A 12,281-nucleotide genomic window follows, 5' to 3' on the forward strand; every position below is an offset into this window, starting at 1 on the left:
AATTTTAAATTGAAACTAAACTCAGTAAAGACAAAAATTTTCCTGGTAAGCCCAAATGAAAAAATCACTACAACTACAATACATGTAAATGGTCACAACCACCCAATACTAAAAACTATAAAAATCCTGGGAGTCACCTTGGATACCCACTTGACCTTGACCGATCACATAAATTCGGTGACAAAAAAATGCTTCTTCACTCTTTGGAAACTGAAAACCATAAAAAAAATACTTCGACCCTCTATCCTTTGGAATACTTGTGCAGTCATTGATTCTATGCACCCTGGACTACTGCAACATTATTTACTTGGGGATACCTAAAAAAACACATGAGAAAATTGAGAATAGTTCAAAACACGGCCGTCCGCTTAATATTGGGACTAAAGAAAAGCGATCATGTCAGTCCCTTCTATAAACTGTTACACTGGTTACCAATTTAGGCACGAATTCTATTCAAATTCTCCTGCTTTTGCTACAAACTAATCTGGGGAATGGCCCCCAACTACCTGCTACCTCACTTCGAATTCTACTCCTCCACTAGGTCTACCAGAAACCGCAACATCTTTACATACCCGAAAATCACAGGCTGCAGATATCGAACCTTCCTAGACAGAACATTCAAGTTCCAAGCTGGCAGACAGCAAACTTGGCTAAGCTACTTCATCTATGTCACTAGAAAGACCTACAGTGTCTTTCGGAAAGAATTAAAAACCACCCTGTTTAAGAAATTCATACCCTAGCCCAGTGGCGTACCTAGGGTATGTGGCACCCGGGGCCCATCATTTTTTGACACCCCCCCCCCCCCCATGTAAAAATTTTTTTTTTTTTTTTTTTTTTTTGCAATAACCATGAAATGGAATAAATGGTCAGAATAGAAACAGGCAGTGAAAATTTTCTTTTATTGAACCTCATATATGTAACCATTATTCCAAACATAACATAACATAAATTATGTCTAAATTGTCATGACATTAGAAGTACATATGGAGTAGTTGCAGGTGATGCTTGGGACAGTTCTGATTGTGTTAGTTCGGTTTTATGTGTTTTTTGAATAGAAGGGTTTTTATTTCTTTTTGAAGGTTTTGCAGTCTGTGGTTGATATCAATTGGTTGTAGAGTTGGGGGTCGAGTGTTGCAGCTCGAATGGCTAGGAGGTTGTCGAACAGTTTTTTTCTTTTGACGTTTTTGGTTGGAGGGTGTGTGAATGGTGCACAAGTTCTCCTATGTCTGTTTGAAATGGATTGAATTATTTAGCTGAAGAAATTAGTTACCCCCCCATTCCACACACATTAATTCTCTTCCATTTTTGTTCCCATTATAAAAAACACTGATAAGTTCCCAGAAAAAAAATACATTAAAATAAGAAGTGAAAACAAAGGCCCCTACAGATGAGAACATAACATAAGAATAGCCTAACTGGGTCAGACCAATGGTCCATCATGCCCAGTAGCCCATTCTCATGGTAGCCAATCCAGGACACTAATACCTGGTCAAAACCCAAAGAGTAGCAACATTCCATGCTACCGATCCAGGGCAAGCAGACACTTCCCCCATGTCTTAATAACAGATTATGGACTTTTCCTCCAGGAATTTGTCCAAATCTTTCTTAAAACCAGCTACACTATCTGCTTTTACCATAACTTCTGGCCACTTCATTTTTAAGTTTAGATCTTTCCTTTCAAACAGAGACCTTGCTAGATGTCAAATACAGCACAAGGTAACTTCACATGGACTTAGCTGTGCAGTAAATGTGAATCTCCTCATACACCCACCATATAGTGCAAAAATGTGCAAAGGTCTGTTTTTTTCTTTCAATCACTACATAGCCTAATGCCACACAAGCAGCGCTGTTACAAACATATTCTGTAGGTCAATGCTAAGGATAACAAAGTTTCCTTCCTTGGACCAAAAGGAGATAAACCACTGGAAGAGATCCCAAAACAACACCCAAAGACCCACTCAGTGTGTGAATCAGTTGAGTGGAGTGGACTAACTGGGGGGTGGAAATGGGCCCGGAGTTTGCTCAGCAGAATTTCCCAGACCACCTCTTCCTCTCAACACATTGACACGCTGCCACCATCACCACTAGGAACACCTCACTGGGTAGGCCAGCTATGCTATAAACTTTATAAAACACATTATTATATTTTCTTATAAAGCACATATTTTAACTGACCTCTGACATCCTCAGCCTTTCCATTCACAAAAATAGAAGGAAGAAAAGTTCCCATTTCCTGCTGTCTCATGTCCCCGGCCTATACAAAATTTTTTTTCTGCAGACCCTTCAAAAGTCTGACCAAATCCTCGTTTCACTTGCATTATAAAGTACTGAGGATGCCATCTCTCCCCAATCCCAGGTCCTAAAGTCTAAGACAGTAGCGCAAACTAATGCTGCCAGATACAGGAAAAAAAAATTTTGATTCGATTCAGCCCTATTGAATTGGTTTTTCAATTCGATTTTCCTGCCCAGTTGGGTGATTTTTTTCAAAACTCCTGGTGGGTTTTATAGCTTTTTCACCCCCTTTGGCTTCTCCTAACCACACTGGCGCTGTGGTGTAAATAAAATAAAGAAACAAAAAGGACTTTTCCTCTTTCTGTTAAATCCTAGCTCACGTTTGCAGTCCAACACCAGCTCTGGCAGGATACACATTTCAAATCTGACATGTTATAATCACAAAACAGAAAATAAAATTAATTTTTCTACCTTTTGTTGTCTGATTATATTTCAAATCTTGTTGGTCCAAGGCTCTGGTTTTCTTCTGATAACTTGCTTGCCAGGGTCTCCTTCTTTCTGCATGCTAACCATCCATCTGCCAACTCTGTCCTCCCTTTCCATTTCCCTTCCCTTCCCAGGAAGTCTGATATCTTTCCTTTTTTTCATCTCCCTCCACAGATCCACCTTTTCTTAAATACCCTTTCATCCGGCATCTCTCCCTCCTTCCCCACCATCCCAGAGTCCACCATCTCTCCCTTTCTTTTCCTAATTACCCTCCTATCCAGTATCTCTATCCCTCCTCCACACCATCCCTTGTGTCCAATTTCTCTCCCTTTCTGTTCCTTCCCTCCCTAAATCCCATGGTCCATCATCTCTCTCCCTCTCCTCTATTTTCAGACCCATTATTTCTTCCCCCCCCCAAAGTTTGGCATATGCATGTCTCTTTGAACACCCCCTTCCCTCCGTGTACTTCTAAATCATGGTCCCCCCCCCAAAGGCCTGTCCCCCCTTAAAGGTCTGCCTGTCCCACCTTGAAGGCCTGCACCCCCCTTGAAGGCCTGTCCCTTCCCCTTGTAGGCCTGTCCCCCCCTTGAAGGCCTGCCTGCCTGTCCCCCCCTTGAAGGTCTGCACCCCCCAAAGGCCTGCACCCCCCCGAAGGCCTGTCCCCCACTTGAAGGCCTGTCCCACCCCCTTGTAGCTTCTCCCCCCCCCTTGTAGGCCTGTCCCCCCTTGAAGGCCTGCCTGCCTGCCTTTCCCCCCTTGAAGGCCTGTCCCCCCTTGAAGGCCTGCACCCCCTTGAAGGCCTGCACCACCCCCCTCGAAGGCCTGCACTCCCTTGAAGGTCTGCACCCCCCCCCCCCGAAGGCCTGTCCCCCACTTGAAGGCTTGTACCACCCCCTTGTAGCTTCTCCCCCCCTTGTAGGCCTGTCCCCCCCTTGAAGGCCTGCCTGCCTGCCTTTCCCCCCCTTGAAGGCCTGCACCCCCTTGAAGGACTGCACCCCTCCCCGAAGGCCTGCACTCCCTTGAAGGTCTGCACCCCCCCGAAGGCCTGTCCCCCCCCTTGAAGGCCTGTCCCCCCCTTGAAGGCCTGTCCCACCCCCTTGTAGGCCTGTCCCCCCCTTGTAGGCCTGTCCCCCCTTTAAGGCCTGCCTGCCTGCCTTTCCCCCCCTTGAAGGCCTATCTCCCCCTTGAAGGCCTGCACCCCTCTTGAAGGCCTGCACCCCCCCTTGAAGGCCTGTCCCCCCCCCTTGTAGGCCTGTCCCCCCCCTTGTAGGCCTGCCTGCCTTTCCCCCCTTGAAGGCCTGTTCCCCCCCTTGAAGGCCTGCACCCCTTGAAGGTCTGCACCCCCCCCCGAGGCCTGTCCCCCCTTGAAGGCCTGCCTGCCTGCCTGTCACCCCCCTCCCCCTTGAAAGCCTGCTTGCCTGCCCGCCCGCCCCACCCTGAAGGCCTGATGCCCCGACCCACCCCGAAGGACCGCTCGCCCCCCTGGCCTCCCCGCACCACCTATGAAGCAGCCGCAGCAGGATCGCGAAGTCAGCGTCAGCGATCCCTGCGCTGCTTCCTGCGCCACGGTCCCGCCCCTCCTCTGACGTCAGAGGAGGGGCGGGATCGCGGCGCAGGAAGCAGCGCAGGGATGCTGACGCTGACTTCGCGATCCTGCTGCGGGCTGCTTCACAGGTGGTGCAGGAAGGTCAGTGGGGCGAGCGGTCCTTCGGGGGTGGCGGGGGACTGAACGGCAAGGCCGGGAACACCCCCTTAGGGCTGGCACCCGGGGCGGCCCGCCCCCCCCCCGCCCCCCCCCCCTAGGTACGCCACTGCCCTAGCCAGACTTTTTTCCCCCTCACCCAAAACTACCACACCTCACCCAAATTCCTTCATTCCTCATAATAGGAACCTTTTATTCTCTATCTGCCATTATGTCCTCCACATTTTTCTTCTAACCATTTTGCACCTTGTAATTCACTGACCACTCAATGTTCTCTTATCTTTTCACTCTGTAATTCGCCGATTGTATAGCTTTACTTATTGTGAACCTTGTAATTCACTGTCCTTGTAACTCACCTTGTAATTTCACTGACAGTTCAATGTTCTCTTATCTACCTATACTCTGTAATTCGCTGTTTGTACAGCTTTTTTTCATTGTGAACCGCCTAGAAGTTGCAAGATTATGGCAGTATAGAAAAATAAATATTATTATTATTATACCAAAGCTTTTACAGGCTTTATGCAGGCTTTGGGGCTAGTGGATTGTTGGAGACTTTTACATGGGACACAGAGGAATTATACACATTTCTCCTATGCCCAACAAATCTATACATGGATTGATGGAGTTTGGATACATAGAAATCATTGGGGGGAGATTAGGGAGACTGATATTGAAACATAGAAACATAGAAAAAAGCAGCAGAAAAGGGCTATAGCCCACCAAGTCTGCCCATTCCAAGTATCCCCTCCCCTGAATTTACTCCCTTAAAGATCCCACGTGAGTATCCCATTTTCTCTTAAAATCCGTCACGCTGCTGGCCTTTATCACCTGGAGAGGGAGTCTGTTCCAATGATCCACTATTCTTTCGGTGAAGAAGTACTTCCTGGAGTCGCCATGAAACTTCCCTCCCCTGATTTTCAGCGGATGCCCTCTGGTGGTCGAGGGTCCCATGAGCCAGAAGATATCATCTTCTGACTCGATGCGTCCCGTGATGTACTTATATGTTTCAATCATATCTCCCCGTTCTCTTCTTTCCTCAAGTGAGTACAGCTGCAATTTTTTAAATCTTTCTTCATAAGTGAGATCCTTGAGCCCCAAGACCATCCTGGTGGCCGTTCGCTGAACCGACTCGATCCTCAGCACGTCCTTTCGGTAGTGTGGTCTCCAAAACTGAACACAGTACTCCAAGTGAGGCCTCACCATGGCTCTGTACAACGGCATGATAACTTCAGGTCTTCTGCTGACGAAACCTCTGCGGATACACCCCATCATTTGTCTTGCCCTGGAGGAAGCCTTCTCCACTTGATTGGCAACCTTCATGTCCTCACTAATGATCACCCCTAGGTCGCGTTCCGCCGTGGTCCTAACCAAGGTCTCACCATTTAGTACATAAGTTCTACACGGGTTTCTCTTACCCAGGTGCATTATTTTGCATTTTTTAGCATTGAAGCCTAGCTGCCAAGTAGTTGACCATTGTTCCAGCAACAGTAGGTCGTGTGTCATATTATCAGGTAATAAGCTTTTGCCTACTATATTGCAAAGTTTGGCGTCGTCGGCGAACAGTGATACCCTTCCTCTAAGTCCTTGCGTCATATCTCTTATGAATAAATTAAATAGAATCGGGCCCAGGACCGAGCCCTGCGGCACTCCACTGATCACGTCCGATTCTTCAGATGGGGTACCGTTCACCACCACCTTCTGAAGTCTACCGCTCAGCCAATCCCCAACCCATGTAGTTAGAGTGTCTCCTAATCCTATCGATTTCAGCTTGTTCAGTAATCTTCGATGAGGGACGCTATCAAATGCTTTACTGAAGTCCAAATATACCACGTCCAGTGACTCTCCGGCGTCCAGTTGTCTAGTAACCCAGTCAAAAAAGCTAATCAGATTAGATTGGCAGGATCTACCCTGGGTGAACCCGTGTTGGTGTGGATCACGCAGTTTTTCTTCGTCTAGGATTGTGTCAAGATTCTGTTTGATCAGTGTTTCCATGAGTTTACACACTATAGACGTGAGACTCACTGGTCTGTAGTTTGCTGTCTCTGTCCTGCAGCCCTTTTTGTGGAGTGGGATTACGTTGGCGGTTTTCCAGTCCAAGGGGACCCTTCCTGTGCTTAGGGAAAGATTGAGAGTATACAAATTTCTGACCATGCACCGGTTTCGGTGGATTGGGTGGGATATCGGTTGAAGGCTCACTTGTGGTCATCATCTACAGAGAGGCAGTGGGCCCGTGACACAACCAATCCTTATATATTGCATCTGATTAAGATCTGGGGCAGATTGCGTCACGAGTATAATCAGGGGATGACTGTTTCTACATTGGTGGGCTTCATGAGCTCCCATCGTTGGTAAAAATGATGGAGATGACCACCAATGGGGAGAGGAGAGGAAAGAGGCAGAACGATTGAGGTTATGCTCTGTGTTAGATGGTCAAAAAGACTGAGAGACCTTAGGTGCAGCAGGAGGCTAAGGTTTACGCTGCCGTTGTTGCTGCTGTTTCTCAGGAGGCGGCCTTAAGAACATAAGAACTGCGGCTGCTGGGTCAGACCAGTGGTCCATCGTGCCCAGCAATCCGCTCACACGGCAGCCCTCTGGTCAAAGACCAGTGCCCTAACTGAGACTAGCCATACCTGCGTATGTTCTGGTTCAGCAGGAACTTGTCTAACTTTATCTTGACCCTGGAGGGTGTTTTCCCCTATTACAGACTCTAGAAGAGCGTTCCAGTTTTCTACCACTCTCTGGGTGAAGAAGAACTTCCTTACGTTCGTACGGAATCTATCCCCTTTCAATTTTAGAGAGTGCCCTCTTGTTCTCCCTACCTTGGAGAGGGTGAACAACCTGTCCTTATCTACTAAGTCTATCCCCTTCAGTACCTTGAATATTTTGATCATGTCTCCTCTCAATCTCCTCTGAGGGAGAAAAGGCCCAGTTTCTCTAATCTTTCACTGTACGGCAACTCCTCCAGCCCCTGAACCATCTTAGTCACTCTTCTCTGGATCCTTTCGAGTAGTACCATGTCCATCTTCATGTACGGCGACTTGAATAAGGTGCTGCCTTTTGAGGATAACGCCTCCGGTACGATGGAAGAGGTCTATAACCCTTAGCGGTGGAAGGCTTTGACTTTGGCCTGACTATGGAGGCAAACGACTTCTCATGCTCAGCTAAGCACTTTGTAGCTGCCTCAATCGAGTCCTCAAACAACTCATTGCCCTAGCATGGGATGTTGGCCAGTCAATCTTGTAGATTCGGGTCCATATCTACAGTGCGGAGCAAGGCAAGATGGCGCATCACCACTGAAAACGCAGTGACTCTAAAAGACATTTCAAACGCATCATATGCAGCTTGAATCATATGCATGCGAAGTTGACCCAGAGTGTGATGCATGTGTTGAAACTCTGGAACTTGATGTTGAAGAAGATACTTGAAAAAATTAGGCGTGGTATTGACCAATTGCTTCAGATAAGAAGTAAAGACAAAGTTGTAGTTCAAAATTCGATTTGTCATCATTGAATTTTCATACAGCCAGCAGCCAAACTTGTCCATAGTTCTTCCCTCTTGACCAGGAGAGACTTTGGCATAAACCTTGGCAGGATTAGATCTTTTCAAAGAGGATTCAATTAGAAGAGATTGATGTGATAGTTGAGACTTCTCAAATCCTTTACAATGAACCATCCCATATCGAAATTCCATCTTTGCTGGCACAGCAGGAACAGAGTATGGTGTATCAACATTTCATTTGAAAGTCTGAAAAAGAATGTCATTCATGGGTAATTTGAGAGAATCCCTAGGAGGATGAGACATACCCAGTTCTTCCAAATACTCCTTAGAGTATTTTGAGTCAGATTCCAAATTGATGTTAAGTTCTTCACTCATATGGCATAGAAATTTTGTAAAGGATACCGGATCTGAAGAGGTATGACCTCGTTGAGGAGAAGGTGTATGAGAACCCCTCGAGGTACTTTTCACAGCAGAGTACGAAGGTGAAGCCTCTCTGGAGTATTGATACCTGAGATCTGAATCCATAGGCAAAGATGCAGACGAGTGCCCACTTCTAGAATGAGTCGAGGAAGCATAACGTTTTTGTTTTGAAAAACCAGCTGGTGAAGAAAATCTCACAGGAGACGAACTTGACTGATGAGAATGGTGAGGCTCCACAACAGATCTCCTCGACAAAGGAGTTGATGGTCTTGAAGAGTACTGATGCTTTGATAAACGGGGCCTGTCTCAAGAAGAAGACCTGGGCCACGATGAATGCCTCGACAAATGATGTGGGGAAGAACTATGCCTTGAATCATGGTCCTGTGATTGAGTCAAACCCAGCCTCGAAGATGAATGTCAAGGAGTCCTCGTCCTGTGCCTCAAAGAAGGCAATGCCTTATATGTAGAGGTAGGACTGGAAGTCAGAGAACGATGTTGAGACACTGAGAGGGATTCAACTCCTTGTGTAGAGGTATCTCGAAGCACTCTTAAGGACTCAACTACTTGTTTAGAGTGTGTAAAATGATCTTGAGGCACTCTCAATGACTCAGCTCCTTGCATAAAGTGTGTATATTGATCTCGAGGCACTCTTAAGGACTCGACTCCTTGTATAGAGTGTTTTGTTTTTTCTTAAGACACTCTCAAAGACTCGACTCCTTGTATTACTGTTGAGTGCTCAGGCTGGACTGCAGGAAGCAGGGTCCAGGCAGGAGTCAATTTGGCAAGCATATTACCAAACTCCTGATGCAGAATAGTTTCTAACATATTCTACAAAGCCAGCACCGAGACCACTGGATCTGGTACAATTGGTGTGGCTAAGGACTGCGAGGAAGGCGACCTTGAGGAAGAATGTTGTCTCGATTTTGAGACATGTTTCCTGGATAGCCTCAGACCCACAGGTTCTAAGGGTGGCATGTCCGGAGGGGTTGGCTTAGCTGGAGACACTGAGGATAACAGCTACTCAGGAGAAGATTTAGCTGATTTTTCCGAACACGAAGATTTCTCCATCGAGGAAGGTTTGAGTGAGGTCGAGGTTGAAGGTTTTGGCCCCGAAGAAGATTTCAATGGAGTCAAGGTTAGGGCCAGAATTGGGGTCAAGGTTTTAGTTGAAGACAGATCCATTCCCCCGAAGATTTTCTGAATCTGAACTCTATGACGTTTAAGGGCTCGATTTTGAAGTGTAGCACAGCGGGCGCACGACTCCGGATGATGATCAGGTCCTAAACACTGTACACACCACTTGTGTGGGTCAGTGATGGAGATCGCGCGTTGACACCGGCTACACTTCTTGAACCCTTTGACCAGCCAGGACATGAAATAAAACACAGCTGTGGCTAAATCTAAGCCTGCAGGCTGAGGCCGAGGAGTAGGCCCCTCTGTGACATGATCAAAAAAAGAAACAAAACTCTTTTTTTAAACAAACGCACAGATAAACACAGCGACCCTGTAAAGAAAATACACAAGCTGCAGTGAGAGAAGGCACGAGTAGAACTAACTCTCGCACAGAGCCTTGAAATGAGTGCTTCTCAGCTCCGTGGAAAGCTTAGAACTGAGGAGACGCTGAGGAGACGTTGAAGAGACGTGCGCCCTATGTCGGGCGGGAAGGCACTCGGGCATGCGCAGTGCGGCAGTTGCAAACTTTCCAAAAGTTCTTCAAGCAAATCTGCTTGTGAAGCTGTCTGCTTCGGGGTTCCGTGGTTGACGTTACCCATATGTTGAGAATATGCTGCCTGCTTGTCCTGGGATAAAAGACACTACCCCTACACTGTCGGGGCAACTCCACAAGACATGCATGGAGAAGATAAAGAAGGTGAATGGGATAAAAATAATCTTGCTCCAGAATCAGATCTGTATACAATGTGGTGCCCAAGACCCAATCATGAATATGACTTAGTAAACAAGCCTGATTATAGGCAAGAATGTTCGGCACTCAAAATCCACCCCTGGTCCAAAGTCCCAACAGCATACACCATCTCAATTTAGGTTTCTTCCCCTCCCTCAACAAACCTTAGATAACATTGAATATAAAGCCCGAACATCCTTCTGTAATAAACACAAGGGAAGAGTTTGGAGAACAAAAAGCCATTATCCCAGGACAAGCAGGCAGCCTATTCTCACATATGGGTGATGTCATCGACGGAGCCCCGATGCGGAAACCTCGCAAGCAGACACGCATGCGCAAGTGCCTTCCCACCCAGCACAGGGCACGTCTCCTCAGTTCTCAGTTTTCTGCGGAGTTGAGAAGTCCCTCTTTGACTCTTTGCATTTAACTTACTTACGTCGTGCCTTCTCTCACTGCGGTTTGTGTTCTTTTTCTTCACGAATCGCTGTATTTTTTTTATTTCTAGTTTTTAAAAAAAATTTTATTTCTTCCATTCGGCTGCCGGGGCAGGCCGCAGCCCAGGGGCTTCGACTTTCCGGCGGTTGTTTTTCCTCCTATGTCCGGCCAGCAACAGGCTTCAAGAAGTGCAGCCAGTGTCAGTGTGTGATTTCTCTTATGGACCCACACAGTAAGTGCCTCAAGTGCATTGGGCCAGACCATCACCTGAAGTTGTGCGAATGCAGTGCTATTCTTCAACCTAAAGCCCTTAAACGTCGTCTGCTTTCAGTGGAGAAGCTCTTCGGGATGGATTCGACCACTTCCTTGACTCCGAAGCCGACCTCGGTCTCACCTTCGACCGAGGGTACTCCTGCCTCCAATGCTCCAACCTCAAGCCTCATCAGACCTTCTTCATTTGCAGCGGCTCTTTCCTCGATGACGTCTGCTGTATCTTCCCCTGTATCCATAGGTCAGATAGCTCAGCAGAAAGTTCCAGTGGTGGTGCTTAAGGTGCCTAAGACTTCCAAGGCGATAAGATATTATAGTAACATAGTAACATAGTAGATGACGGCAGATAAAGACCCGAATGGTCCATCCAGTCTGCCCAACCTGATTCAATTTAAATTTTATTTTTTTTTTCTTCTTAGCTATTTCTGGGCGAGAATCCAAAGCTTTACCCGGTACTGTGCTTGGGTTCCAACTGCCGAAATCTCTGTTAAGACTTACTCCAGCCCATCTACACCCTCCCAGCCATTGAAGCCCTCCCCTGCCCATCCTCCTCCAAACGGCCATACACAGACACAGACCGTACAAGTCTGCCCAGTAACTGGCCTAGTTCAATCTTTAATATTATTTTCTGATTCTAAATCTTCTGTGTTCATCCCACGCTTCTTCGAACTCAGTCACAGTTTTACTCTCCACCACCTCTCTTGGGAGCGCATTCCAGGCATCCACTACCCTCTCCGTAAAGTAGAATTTCCTAACATTGCCCCTGAATCTACCACCCCTCAACCTCAAATTATGTCCTCTGGTTTTACCATTTTCCTTTCTCTGGAAAAGATTTTGTTCTACGTTAATACCCTTTAAGTATTTGAACGTCTGAATCATATCTCCCCTGTCTCTCCTTTCCTCTAGGGTATATATATTCAGGGCTTCCAGTCTCTCCTCATACGTCTTCTGGCGCAAGCCTCCTATCATTTTCGTCGCCCTCCTCTGGACCGCCTCAAGTCTTCTTACATCTTTCGCCAGATACAGTCTCCAAAACTGAACACAATACTCCAAGTGGGGCCTCCCCAATGACCTGTACAGGGGCATCAACACCTTCTTCCTTCTACTGACTACGCCTCTCTTTATACAGCCCAGAATCCTTCTGGCAGCAGCCACTGCCTTGTCACACTGTTTTTTCGCCTTTAGATCTTCGGACACTATCACCCCAAGGTCCCTCTCCCCGTCCGTGCATATCAGCTTCTCTCCTCCCAGCATATGCGGTTCCTTCCTATTATTAATCCCCAAATGCATTACTCTGCATTTCTTTGCATTGAATTTTAGTTGCCAGGCATTAGA

At 47.0% G+C, this 12,281-nt stretch overlaps 1 protein-coding gene across 1 annotated transcript in view; it reads left to right on the forward strand.

The window, feature by feature from the left end:
• AK9 (adenylate kinase 9) overlaps nt 1–12,281 on the forward strand; it is a 1,007,389-nt gene that overhangs the window by 598,098 nt on the left and 397,010 nt on the right. The window lies entirely within an intron of this gene.

This window comes from Geotrypetes seraphini, chromosome 3 (assembly GCF_902459505.1).
Source record: "Geotrypetes seraphini chromosome 3, aGeoSer1.1, whole genome shotgun sequence".
NCBI classification, from domain to species: domain Eukaryota; kingdom Metazoa; phylum Chordata; class Amphibia; order Gymnophiona; family Dermophiidae; genus Geotrypetes; species Geotrypetes seraphini.